Source organism: Helianthus annuus, chromosome 9 (assembly GCF_002127325.2).
Source record: "Helianthus annuus cultivar XRQ/B chromosome 9, HanXRQr2.0-SUNRISE, whole genome shotgun sequence".
Lineage (NCBI taxonomy): Eukaryota > Viridiplantae > Streptophyta > Magnoliopsida > Asterales > Asteraceae > Helianthus > Helianthus annuus.
The window spans coordinates 185,026,228-185,039,461 of record NC_035441.2 but is presented as its reverse complement, the minus strand read 5'-3'; the positions used below and the strand labels follow the sequence as shown (position 1 = coordinate 185,039,461).

At 32.2% G+C, this 13,234-nt stretch overlaps 1 long non-coding RNA gene across 1 annotated transcript; it reads right to left on the bottom strand.

Annotated features, from left to right (window-relative positions):
* Positions 1–4,838: 4,838 nt before the first annotated feature.
* Positions 4,839–6,092, bottom strand: LOC110875112. The gene is made up of 3 exons (XR_002556520.1): positions 5,928–6,092; positions 5,340–5,393; positions 4,839–5,083 (listed from the first exon to the last, which is right to left on the bottom strand). It is a non-coding gene; the product is annotated as an uncharacterized LOC110875112 (long non-coding RNA).
* Between the last annotated feature and the right edge of the window lie 7,142 nt (positions 6,093–13,234).

Below are 13,234 nucleotides of genomic sequence, written 5' to 3'. Positions count from 1 at the left end.
CGGAGAAACTCGAGGGGAGCATGTGTGTTTGGCTGAGTTGTGGTGTGTCTGTGGATGTATGTGTGTATTTAGATTAGGGTTAGAGAACTAAGGCCATTTGAAGAAGATGCTCGGATAGTCCCTGTGGTTTGGTCTTTTAAAGGAAAGGGTAAATTGGTCATTTCACACCCCACTTAACAGAGAAAACAAACTGAAGTTAGACCCAGGGACTATCCGGGAACAAAAAATAAAAAGTTGGGGACTATTCAGGTAGTTTTAGAAAGTTGGGGACTATAGGTGAAAAAATGCGAAACCACAGGGACTATCCGGGCATTTTTCTCAAATGTTCGACACATCAGTTATTAAAAACCTTTTAAAAATAATAAAAAATAAAATGAGATGGCAGTTGGTTACTAATTAATTTCCCAGTTATAATATTAGCTGATATTAGACCGTGGGGGGGTATGGTGGGACTTGGGTTGGGGCATCGGTTGACACGTGTAATTTCAAAACTCAAGTTTCAAACCCACTTTGAAGGGGGTATGGTGGGCGTGGCTTGGCTGGCGTGACCAAGCCACATCAGCTTTTTTTTAAAATATATATATATATATATATATATATATATATAGGGGAAGGTTCATTTGAAAAGAAAATTTAATTGAGAAGAAAAAGAACAAAGGGTAATTTTGTAAAACATTAAATAGTTTTTCACTTATCTCATTTATTATCATTTTTGACTAATTAATTAGTCATAAAGACTATTATCCTCCACATTAATTTTTTTTGCCTACACACATCAAAAAGTTGTCCTACATATTTCAAAATTCATCCTACACGTTGATATTTATCTTACACAACTTGTAATTTATCCTACACAACTTCTAATTTATCATACACTTTAAATTATTTTATTTAATTTTTTTGAAAAATATATATTTTGAAGATAAGTTACAAAAAAATTAATCTATTAGCTATTTAAGAGGAAGACTACAAATTAATGACCTATGTAGATTTACCAATGTACCCTTATAGTAACATTAAATACATATATTAAATAAAGTAAAATAAAGTATTCTTATTGGTTGAAATTTGTTCTTTTTTCTTCTTACAAAAATTTTCTTCTCATTTGAATTCTCCACTATATATATATATAGGGTTAGGATCATGAGTGAACAACATACTTGTTTGTGAACCGAGTGAACTCATCTTGACCCTTGATTTATTTTTAAGATTATAAGGGTAGGATTGTCATTATCTATTTAAACTTAATTTTAATTTAGATTCTTCAAGATCAGTTACCATATTTTGTTATGTAACTGATCCCTATTTTCTTGAGATTCAATAATCAAAATATTGAATTCAATTACAACCAATTATAGAGATCGACATTTATCCTCTTCTTTCAAGAAATGAGACCAGACTCATATATCATGTGTTTTTCTAATTCTTCACTTCGTGTTATATACCGCATCTACTACCCTTTTCTTTATTTTTCAGATTTTTTCATTTAATAATTTTTTCTATAACACTTTTATACAATTTATACCCTTTTGTAATTTAACGTTTAACATAAGCAACATGAAATCTATATCAATATATACTTTAGTGATGCATATATGTATAACACTTATTATAATTTATGTTACCCCACACAATCCAAGCACATTTCAACCGATTATGACTTCATTAACTGATCAACCGATTTATTATTTCACGACTCAATATATATAACATTCTCTGAAACAAAGTACCAGCAACATAAACAAAAGTCTAACAACTTCTAAACCAAAAAACCAGCAAATTCTAAACCAGTTTCATGTACCAAAATAAAAAAAAATCTAGGTAACAAAAGACTTCTTAGCCTTATTCCATTATTCTATCACTATGCTTGTTTGCATTTGATGTCACTAGCCGCATAACATATTTTTTTCCGTAGTAGCGCCAACTTCGCTTTACTTCGTCATAGCCAGTGTTACATAACACTTGTTCCTCCTGCATTACATGTTACCCAAAACCGACATATGTGTGCGAAATATTCATTCACTTGTATAACGAAATGTATTTAACCTAATACTTAGAAAGCAATCTGTATGGTGGAAAAGGCAGGGTTGTAGATCTTTCGTATACAAATGTAGCAACCCGATTCTAACTTCAGTTTCAAACATCATTTTCCTGCATATACACAGATGTACACCATCTTTTACACAGATGTACAACAACTTATATACATGTGTATAAACTAACAATCGTGTTCTTTCTTTAACAACTGTGACAATATTAACATATACACATATATAATACACGTATATACATGTTTTCAACTTACTTATCCTCATTTGTAGCTTTTGTAATACCTAAGAAAAAAAAAGGATTAGAAACCCAGCAGCCCTATTATACACATTTGTATAATAACAAATGTATATATGCTTAGTGCATGTATCTATAAACATGTGTATAATACCTTCGTGTACCAAAAGACACACTAGTGTATAACAGTACATACACAGATGTACAACAGTACATAACCCTGTATACATCATTATGTACACATGTGTACAACGCAAATACACATGTGTATAAACCATCACAAATACATAAAAAACCCAGTTAATGTTTGGGATTACACGGGTACACTCAAAATCAAGCTTCCACTATTCAATAATACTCAACGACGATATGATATAAGTTTAAGAACTGTACTATTACACCAAAAAATACAAAACAAAATCGAAAAATATTTGCACCAAAATTCAACTTCAAGCCCTAACTTCAAATACTTACATTGTATACCTTGTTTGCTTTAAACATTATGAAATCGCCAGCGATTGTTGATCTTCGTCAGACTTCCTCAAAGACCACAATCATTGATGAGAGAAAAATCGTAAAAACCACAATCAGTCACGAATGGTACAAGATTCAAGGTTCACGAGGAATATTGCGTACTGTGTTTGCTTTAAACAATATGAAATCGCCGGCGATTGTTGATCTTCGTCGGACTTCCTCAAGGTCGTCTGAGAGATTTCTTGATCAATGTTATGAGAGAGAAACAATTTTATGATAAAATAAATAAATGTTTCTATATAATAACTGATCTTGAGAGATATTTGGGGGTGGGTAAGTACAAAAATACCCTTTTCTCTTTAATTTAATTTGGAAAAGAATAATTCATAATTACCGTCATGCCATTGTAATAAATATCTAGATGATACAAACCAACGGCTCAGATCAGTTCACACAGTTCACTCTGAATATAGTGTTCACTCTAGAACCCTACCCTATATATATATATATATATATATATATATATATATATATATAAAACCAAAAACTACATAAACATACAAAATAATTATTAAAATAAACATACAAAATAATTATCAAAATAAAAAAACTATCATTCTTCGTCGGTTTCGAACCCAGGAATCGTTGAAACATGTTCCACCAAATCAGATCGAAGGTTGTGATGTATATCTCTTGACTTTATAAAAAAAATTCATTTTCCGCTTTATCTTCGTCTGTTAAGTTACCTGGTTGGGGGTCATCATCATCATAGTAGGTTACGACCACTCTACCTTCATCCTCCAAAATCATGTTGTGAAGAATAATACATGTGTACATCACATTTCCAATCTGATCCTTGTCCCATAGTTGACAAGGCATTCCCCATATTCGCCACCTTTTCTTCAAAACATCGAATGCTCGCTCGACGTCTTTACGTGCAGCCATCTGGACCCTGTTAAACTTTGATTTCTTTGGATCTGCGGTACCATGTCTTGTGAACGATTTTACGAGCGATGTACCTTCTCCTCCGTTTAGGTTGTTGAGTCTCTTCCTCATCGTCTTCGTCTTCCACGATAGCTTTCACCACCGCCGCGATCGTTTGTAGAAATATTTCCGCACCATCGTCAGATGATGATGACGATTCACTATAACTTGAAGAACTCATGGCAAGATTGTGTTTTATGTGTTTAATGTTGTGTGAGAAAAATGTTAAATATGGTAAGGTATTTATAAAGGATTTTTTTTTTAAAGTAGCCCCCAACGGCTAGTTTGAATGGGCCATTCACAGCCCGCTATGTCAGCTTGCTCCCCCGCCCCACGCCCGGCTTGAAAGCCAAGCCCAAGGGCCACGCCCCAACCCAAGCCCACCCGGGATGGTGGCTTGGGCGTTTTCCCCCAACCCACGCCCCAACCCAAGCCCCATACCCCACCGCCTTAGGGGTGTTTAAAACTGATATCTGAATTTTCGGACACCTAGTTTCACTATGCAAATCTGAATATGTATATGAAATGTTCGATAGTTTGGATTCAAATATATTTGAACACCCTTAAATGATATCTGTATATATATATATTTTTAATGGTTAATACTCATAAGTCTCGAACGTTTTTTTAATTTTACTAGGTAAATTACTCCACTTTGTTGACCTTTTACGTTCAGTTGGTACACGACACACGACACACGATGAAAAATATGATATAACTTATATAGTTATACTAGGCTAGAACTCCGTATATTACACGGGTTGAATAAATATAATTTTATATATTAAATAATAAAAAGTTATATCTTTATGAAACTCGCATGTTTTATAGGTTAAATAAATGTAATTTTATATATCAAATAGTAAAAAAAAGTTATATCTTTAAAAACCATGTGTATTACACATATTAAATAAATGTAATTTTGTATACTAAATACTAAAATCGTCGTATCTTTAAAAAACCCGTGTATAAACGGGTTGAATAAATCTACCAAATGATAAAAAAAATTGTAAGGTTTAAACTTTGAAAAGGACTAACGAAAATCATTAGACAAAATACCAATCGGGTCGAATAATTTATAAGTAAAATTCTGCATTTAACTTCATATTAACTAACAAAATAGTTACAAAAGAGTTTATACCCCAAATATTTCATAAATATTAACCAAGTCTTTAACTACAAGTTTAACATCTAACCACTACCGGATTAACTTACATACAAAAGACCCGTTTTAACAAAAACATTTAACCAAAAGTTTAAACCATAACTAGGATCTTCGCGGAAGCGTGCATCATGAGTGTGTTCGATCCAAGTAGTGCCATCGATCAAGTTGCCTTACCTACATACAACCAAATCATTAAACATTTTAAATCATAAATTCATAGGACATCAAATTATTAGTCGAACCACAATAAGACTTTTTAAACCTTCTTTCAAACATGAAATTCTCAACTTGGCGCATTACCCATTCAACTCATATCCTTAACATTTTTCGGCTTACACTAACTCATTACAATTACACGATTTCATCTCCAAGTTAATAACATTTCAAATGAATACATACTAATAATATTTTTGTAAGCGAGGGAACTTACCTTTACCGTTGTTTGTTTGCGATCCGGAATGACTGGAGCTTTCTTCCTTAATCCCTATAATCCAAAATCACATACTTTAAGCTCATGTCATTCTTTTCATTCCGTTATTTACTACTTCAAATTAACAATCAATAAACTTTCAATTCTAACCATTTAACTTTGTAAAATCATTTGTTCACCTCATTCAAGCATTTTAACAAACACTTGGTGTGCGTACTACTAATTAGGCATAATGTACAAGTATTATGTGCATAACATAGCTATTTCATATCAACAACACCAAGAACACCAATTTCAATCAAAATCTCATACAACCTTTATCCTAATTCGATTTCACATAACAACATCTTATAAGAACATCATCATGCAACATCATTATGCTAATTTATACCAAAATCTCATGTTACATACCACTACCATTCTATTCTAGATGGGTTTTTACTTTTAATCATCAATTAGGCCGAATTCAAATATAATTCAAGCTCTATATGGAGTTTCTAACACATATCCATACTAACTTCATATAAATTCGAGTTTTACTCAAAACCTATTTCATACATGATCATTAATTCATTGATTTCAACATACCTTAGGTAGAGAACTCTTAGATATGAATCTCATCACATGCACAAGAATTTGCTTCTAATTCATCCTCAATTGGCTGAATTTCTAGTTGCTATTGCAGAGCCGTCCCGAAAAACTCTCAAAAAAATTTAGGCCTCGGGCGTAAAAAAAATTGGGCCCAAAATTGTGGTTAAGGGGAAATAAATTAAAAAAAATAAAATTTTACTAGTAGAGCCAAAACTTGAACTTGAGACCTTTACATTATCATAAGATGATTTTTTCTACTACACCACCAATACTTTTTGGATAAAAAAAAGGATGAATATACTAAATTATATAATTTAATAAATATATAAAAGCTTTTAAAATCTTTTCGGGCCTAATGAAAATTTTGGCCTCGGGCGTCGGCACGGGTAAGCCGGCCCAAGAACCGGCCCTGTGCTATTGAAGAGGTGGGTGTTGCTCTTCCTGCCCTAACTTTCGACCACCCCCCCCCCCCAATCTGGCTTCAAGTTTTTGTTTATAACATTCTTACTTCTAACATTCACCTTTAGCCCCTTATGTTTAACTGTTTGTCAAATAATTACCCATCTTTTAATTTGATTTCTTTTTCTCTTTATAAACTTTGTTTAATTTACTTAGTTAGTTTTACTAACATGGCAGATAACATGCTATTATTAAAAGTCTAAGGTTACCATTTAATCCTAAGGCTTCATACCTGAATATTATATCAAAACTTATAATAATAAAAATTTGGGGCGTTACAAAAATTACATCCTTAAAAACCCCGTAGATTACACGTGTTGAATAGATTTAAAAATGAGTTATATCTTTAAAAACCATGTGTATTACACATATTACATAAATGTAATAAATACTAAAAACGTCGTATCTTTAAAAAACCCGTGTATAGTCGGGTTGAAAAATCTACCAAATAATAATAAAAAAATTATATCCTTAAAAATCGCGTGTATTACACGTATTGAATAAATCTAATTTTACATAGCAAATGATAAAAAAAGTTATATCTTTTAAAACTTCGTGTATTACACGGGTTATATAAATGTAACTTTGTATAGTAAACAATAAAAGTTAAATTTTTTAAAACCCCGCGTTTTACACGAGTTGAATAAATATAATTTTGTATACTAAATAATAAAAAAAGTTATATTTTTAATAAATTAGGATAACATTTAATACTAATTTATTATTTATATATTTAATATAAGATAAGTAGGAAAGAGAGATATTTTTATTTAAAAATATATTAACTTAACAATTTAGATTTGAGGATAATATTTTATTAAAGTATGACAAGATTTAATATTAATTTATTATTTATTTATTTTGTTAATATAAGATAATTATGATACCTTCAATGAATGACACATGTACAAAACTTAGTTTCTTTTATTATAGTAGATAGATGTAAGATTAACAGGCCAACATTTGGTAGTAAAGTGATGTAAAATCAAGGTTAAATTGCATTTTATGTCCTTTAAGTTTTAGTAAAATTTCAAGCGTTGTCTTTTAGTTAATGACATTACAACGGATGTTCTTTATGTTATTATTTCTTTCCAGACGATGTCCTTTCGCCCTAAAAGGATTACAAAAAATAAAGGACATCTGTTGTAAAGAAATTAAAACATAAAGGACATCTGATATAGAGAAATTAAAACATAAAGTACATCCGTTATAAATTTGTTAGTTAAAGGCTAGCGACTAAAATTTTATTGAAACTTAAAGAACGTAAAATGCAATTTACCCTAAAACCTATGTATTATTTCATCCATAATAATTCTTTATATTGGTAGGGTCATTTTCTGGATTTTAGATAAGTTGTACGACAATTAAAAAATGCGGTCCTTAATTGTTAATTACGTTATTATTGTAAGTGTTAGAAAGGGTATTTTGCATTTGGGTTATAAGATTAATTGATTAATAGGTTAATTTTAGATGGTTATTGTGTTATTGGGGCCTTTTGCTAAGCTTATATCTTTTGACATATGTTAATCGACCTACACTACCTAAACTAGAAAAGCATAGTTTGGCCCCCTTCTAGAATATGAGCATGTACGGTCACCACCATGTACATCATCAAAGATACCCTTGTATATTGACATAAATATTTTCATATCTCAAATATTGTATTTTTGAAACTCGAAACATCTTTATCAATTCGGAAATGTAAAATTTACTTTCAAACGATATAAATGATGAATGGAAAATAAACTATATATTAAATAAAAATACAACAAGATTTTAGTAACAAACTCAGGAAATAAAAAATAATGGTGAAAAGTAGTCGATGATAACTATAACTTTTGAAGAGAAAACAATCATAATATAATTGTACCCTCCCTACTTTTTAATAATGACAAGATTTCATGTTCTAACTTTGAGAGCATCGCCAACGGGGCTTACGGACACCTACATCTCTTCTCCATGTTGACGTTGCTCACCATGACCGCACAGATTCTTCCCCATTTTACAATTGATATTCACAATAACAAGCTTGTAAAGAAAGATAACGGTGAAAAGTAGTCAATGCGGAAATATAACTTTTGAAGAGAAGACAATCATTCTTGCACTATTTTTGGATCTATTTAAAAGAAAAAGAAAGAGAAATGCATCGTCTATGAAGATAAATGTCCACCTACCATGTCAACGTTAGAGCAACGATTGATGGGCTAAGTCCTGTAGACATGTGGATCAGATTTAGCCTTGCTTAGACTTGAGATGGAGCTGTAATTATTTGAGATAATATGTTAGAAGGGGTTCAAAGTCATAGCTCTGGAACCACCTCCGACAATCAAGTCAGTATCATACTAGTAAGTAGTAACCCCACCTCCCCCCAACACACACTTGTGTGTGTATCTATATTATATATGAATAATAAGTTAGCATATGTATAGCGAGAGTCTAGTATCTAATAGAGAAGTTGATGGAATTCAGGAGAGGAAAAGAGGAGGCTTCATGTAAGAAGACTTAGGCTCTGAGCCCAAATGTATATAGGCCTTAAACCCAAATATTAAGTTATTGACTTATTGCAACTTTGCAAGGCAACCAATGGGCTTCACTCCCTCCCAAAGAGGCCAACCTGTTGAAGCTAACCGTCGTAAGTTTTTTCAAATAAATATGAGTTAAATGCCATTTTAGTCCCCGTGGTTTGGACCATTTTGCCAGTTTAGTCCAAAGGTTTCATTTTTAACATGTGGGTCCAAAAAGGTTTCACAGTTGCCATTTTAGTCCACTGGGTTAACTTCATCCATTTTTTCTGTTAACGAGAAGGCCAATTCGGTCATTTTATATGGCTGAATTGCCCTTTTAGTTAAAAGAATTACATACAAAATGACCAAATTGGCCTTCTCGTTAACGGAAAAAATGGATGAAGTTAACCAAGTGGACTAAAATGGCAACTGTGAAACCTTTTTGGACCACATGTTAAAAATGAAACCTTTGGACTAAACTGGCAAAATGGCACAAACCACGGGGACTAAAATTGCATTTAACTCATAAATATTGTATGGATTCGTCTAGTAATCACTATAGTATTTAAGTTTATCGTTACTAGTTGTATAGATGAATTTAGATTTTTTAACAATTAATGTTATGTATGATTCATACTTGCTAAGTTACATTAATTCTGATTATGATGACTTTGTTATTGCCGTGAATTAAGTAAACATCTTATGCAACATGTTGCTTTTTTTTATTGATGTGTCACATTGATTGAATTTTCCGGTGCGGGTGTTTCTTCTTAATAATTAACTATATATATTTTACTAACTTTCTTATGACTCACAAAAATCACTATTTATTTTTCTTTGCTTTTTAACCTTATAGTTTTATTTTTCTTTACTTTTTAACCTTATACTTTTCAACTTTTACCAATGTGTCAAAAAGAATTTGTTCATGTTTAACCTTTATACTTTTCAACTTTTAGAAATTTGTTCAAATAATTTTTCATTTTTAACCATAACACTTTTCCACTTTGGTCACAATAGTTTTTACGGTTTTAACGGGGCATTCGCAACGCGCTAGTCATAAGTCGACATAGTTATTCTTTTCTATGTTTTACATTTCGGTCTTTTTTTTTTTTGAGTTAACATGCCACAACGAACATGCGTGGTTTAACGTTTTTACGTCTACTTTTTTTATTCGTTATAACAGCCCCCCGCAAAGCATGGGTCCTAAATCCTAGTTTAATTTAATTAATATAGTTTAGCACTCTATAAAGACATACTATCATAAAACTGAAACATGAGTCTCTTTGACTGATTGTATGATCATGATTATTCATTTGTGATACTTATATGTTTCTTTTATGTTTAGTAAATGTGTTCCTAATCTCTGTGATATGATGTAGATTTTGAAATCACTTATTTTGGGTGTAGTGTATTGTGAGGGGTAGTGCTATCACTCAACTTTTCCGGCGACATGCAATATATTTTTTTTACATTCTTTTGTATTATGTTACCTCTGAAATTAAATTATGTTACTCCTCAAAAATTTAAAAATCCTAACACTCCTATCATCTCAAAGATTTATTAAAAGCCCACTACTTACATATTTAAGTTTAAAGCCCCAATTAAAATGATATATTAAAGCCCAAATATTGGTTAGAATCAATTTTTGAAGGGGAAAAAGAACTGAACATGAACACAACGACCACAGCAGGCCACACACTGTACCTCCATTGTCTAGGGGTGTAAACGAGCCGAGTATAGCCCGATCTCGACCAGGCTCAAGCTTGAGCTCGATTTACTTAGGAGAGCTCGAGTTTGACTCGTTTATCATCTATTTAGTTAATATATTAAATAAATATAATATAAATAATAGACTCGTTTAGGCTCGCGAGTTCGGTTCGTAAACAAGTTTAAATAAGACCAACTCGGCTCGTTTACTAGACATCTTTAAATAAAGGGTAAATGTTACTAAATACTAATAAAAACTAATATTATATTGGGGCTTGGTAGTGCTCAACGAGCCGGAGAGCTTCAAATGTCAGGCTCGAGCTCCGGCTCGATAAATAAACGAGCTTTATTTTAAGTTCAAGCTCGATAAGGCTCGGCTCGTTTCGAGCTTTTTCTCAAGCCGATCTCGAGCAACTCGGCTCTTTGCACCCCTAATTGTCACCACTCTTCCCTCCGCCAGTCCACCGCCAGCCTGCTCCCGACGTCCGTACGGTAAGAAGGAAAAGTTCGAACTTTACCTCTGAAATTTTGGTCTAAATCCATCACTGTAAAATGATTCGAAAAGCCATGTTTGAAGGACCCCACTGCTCGACTCGTGCTTCAAACTAGAAACCTTGTGACAAAAAATGATTATTATGACTCATTACTGTAAGTTAGAACATTAGACTATTAGAGGATAATTTTGTAATGTATAGTAATCTTTATTGTACTTAATTATTTTTTATTACTAATATTAATCATAAATGTTAAATACTATCACTTTATTGTAACAACTAAACAAGTGGATGTGTGTATTAAAATAGGTTTAAAGAAATTCGTCGCAACTTCTTTTGTTATTTAGTCTGTGTTTACATGTGTTTTGAAATCACTACGAGCGTGTTGCGAACAGAACTGCTGACAAGAATAAGAATAAAATGTAGAAAAAATCACTAAAAGATAACCGAAAGAAAATCAACAAAAAAAATTGTATGGTAACGATGTTGTTCGTATGAAACCCGTGGTCAGAGATGAGCAAATTGTTCTGGGTACCGGTACCAAATTTGCCGAACCGAAAGATCTTAAGTACCAATTCGGTACCGACTATTGGCGTTCCTGGTACCGGTTCACTACCGTTTTTTACCTTCATATACCGGTACCGTAACTGGTATTTTCGGTATGAGTACCGATTCCGTATCGGCTGGTACCAAGCTCATCCCTACCCCTGAAACTAAAAAAGAAAAAAATTGAAAGTTGAAGAAAATCAAGAAAAAAAGTTGTATGATACCGTTGTTCGTATGGTAACCGTGATCAGGGATGAGCAAATGGTACCAGGTAGCCACACTGAATTTCACGAACCAAAAGATTTCCAATATCAATTCGGCACCAACTTTTGGCGTTTTCTGTATTAGTGCCGGTTTTTACCTTCATGTACAGATACCGAACAGGACCGTACCGGTATTTTCGATACCAGCACTGGTTCGATATCGGTTGACTCCAAGCTTTATCCCAACCCCTGATATTAAATTAAAAAAATGATTAAAGTTAAAAAATAAAGAAAATAACTATTATTATAATATTAAGATAATAAAATTATTTAAAAAGCTATGTATTATTATAATATTAAAATTACTATTTATTTCAATTTTTTAGTAATATATAGTAATAATAATATATAGTAATTTCGCAGGGAAAAATTCGATCTTTGATGTGCAAAGCATTTTCCATACTTGACCTAGTTTGAAGGGCACTCGTGCTTTAAACCAAAACCCCATAAAAACGTGCACCCAAAATGGCTCATTGAATTCCTTCTTATCAAATAGAAAAGTTGAAAACATCCCTTTAGGTATAAATTAAATGCCATTAATCACTTGTGGTACAATGGTGGAACAACACGGACAACTCACAACCGACTAGGAAAAACAAAAACATATACATATATATACTTGTAGTTGTCTTCTAAATACGTGTATTTCATTGGGATATTTGATTTAAATAACTTCAACTTTTACCAATAGACCGATAGCACTCATAACTTTCGATTTGTATCACACCACTCCAATTTTCAACTTATTAGTCGATAGCACTCCAAAACAAACCCAGTTTGCTGACATTAGCTGTCACGTCACCAACTAGTGTCACATCAGCTACCACGTCATCAAAAAAGCCACGCTCAACTGCCACTTCATAAGAAAAACCAATTCATATGCCACCTCAGCTGCCACATCATCAAAAAATTCAATGTCAACACACAAGTGCCACATCAGTAAAAAAAAAAAGATTTATGTGTTTTAGTAGTTTTGATTTCTGAGAGAATTTAGATACTAGAGTTGAGAATAATACATCTTGAGTCTTCAAGATGTTATTTTCTTCCTTTTAATTTATTTTTGTACAAATGCTATGAAAATTTGGGCATTCAATCTTATTACTGCTACAAACAAGTTGGCATTTCAACATTTCATTCCATCATAATCATCCATTCCATTTCACCTCTCATTGCTGCATACCAAACACTACCTAATTCTTATAAATGTTTTGTCTGTAGAATCACAGGGAATTAAGTTTAATGTTTGGATTCACACATTGAATTACCATACAACTCATGTCTCAAGTAAGAAAATAGAACATAAAATCACTAATTTGGTTTTATGTTTTATA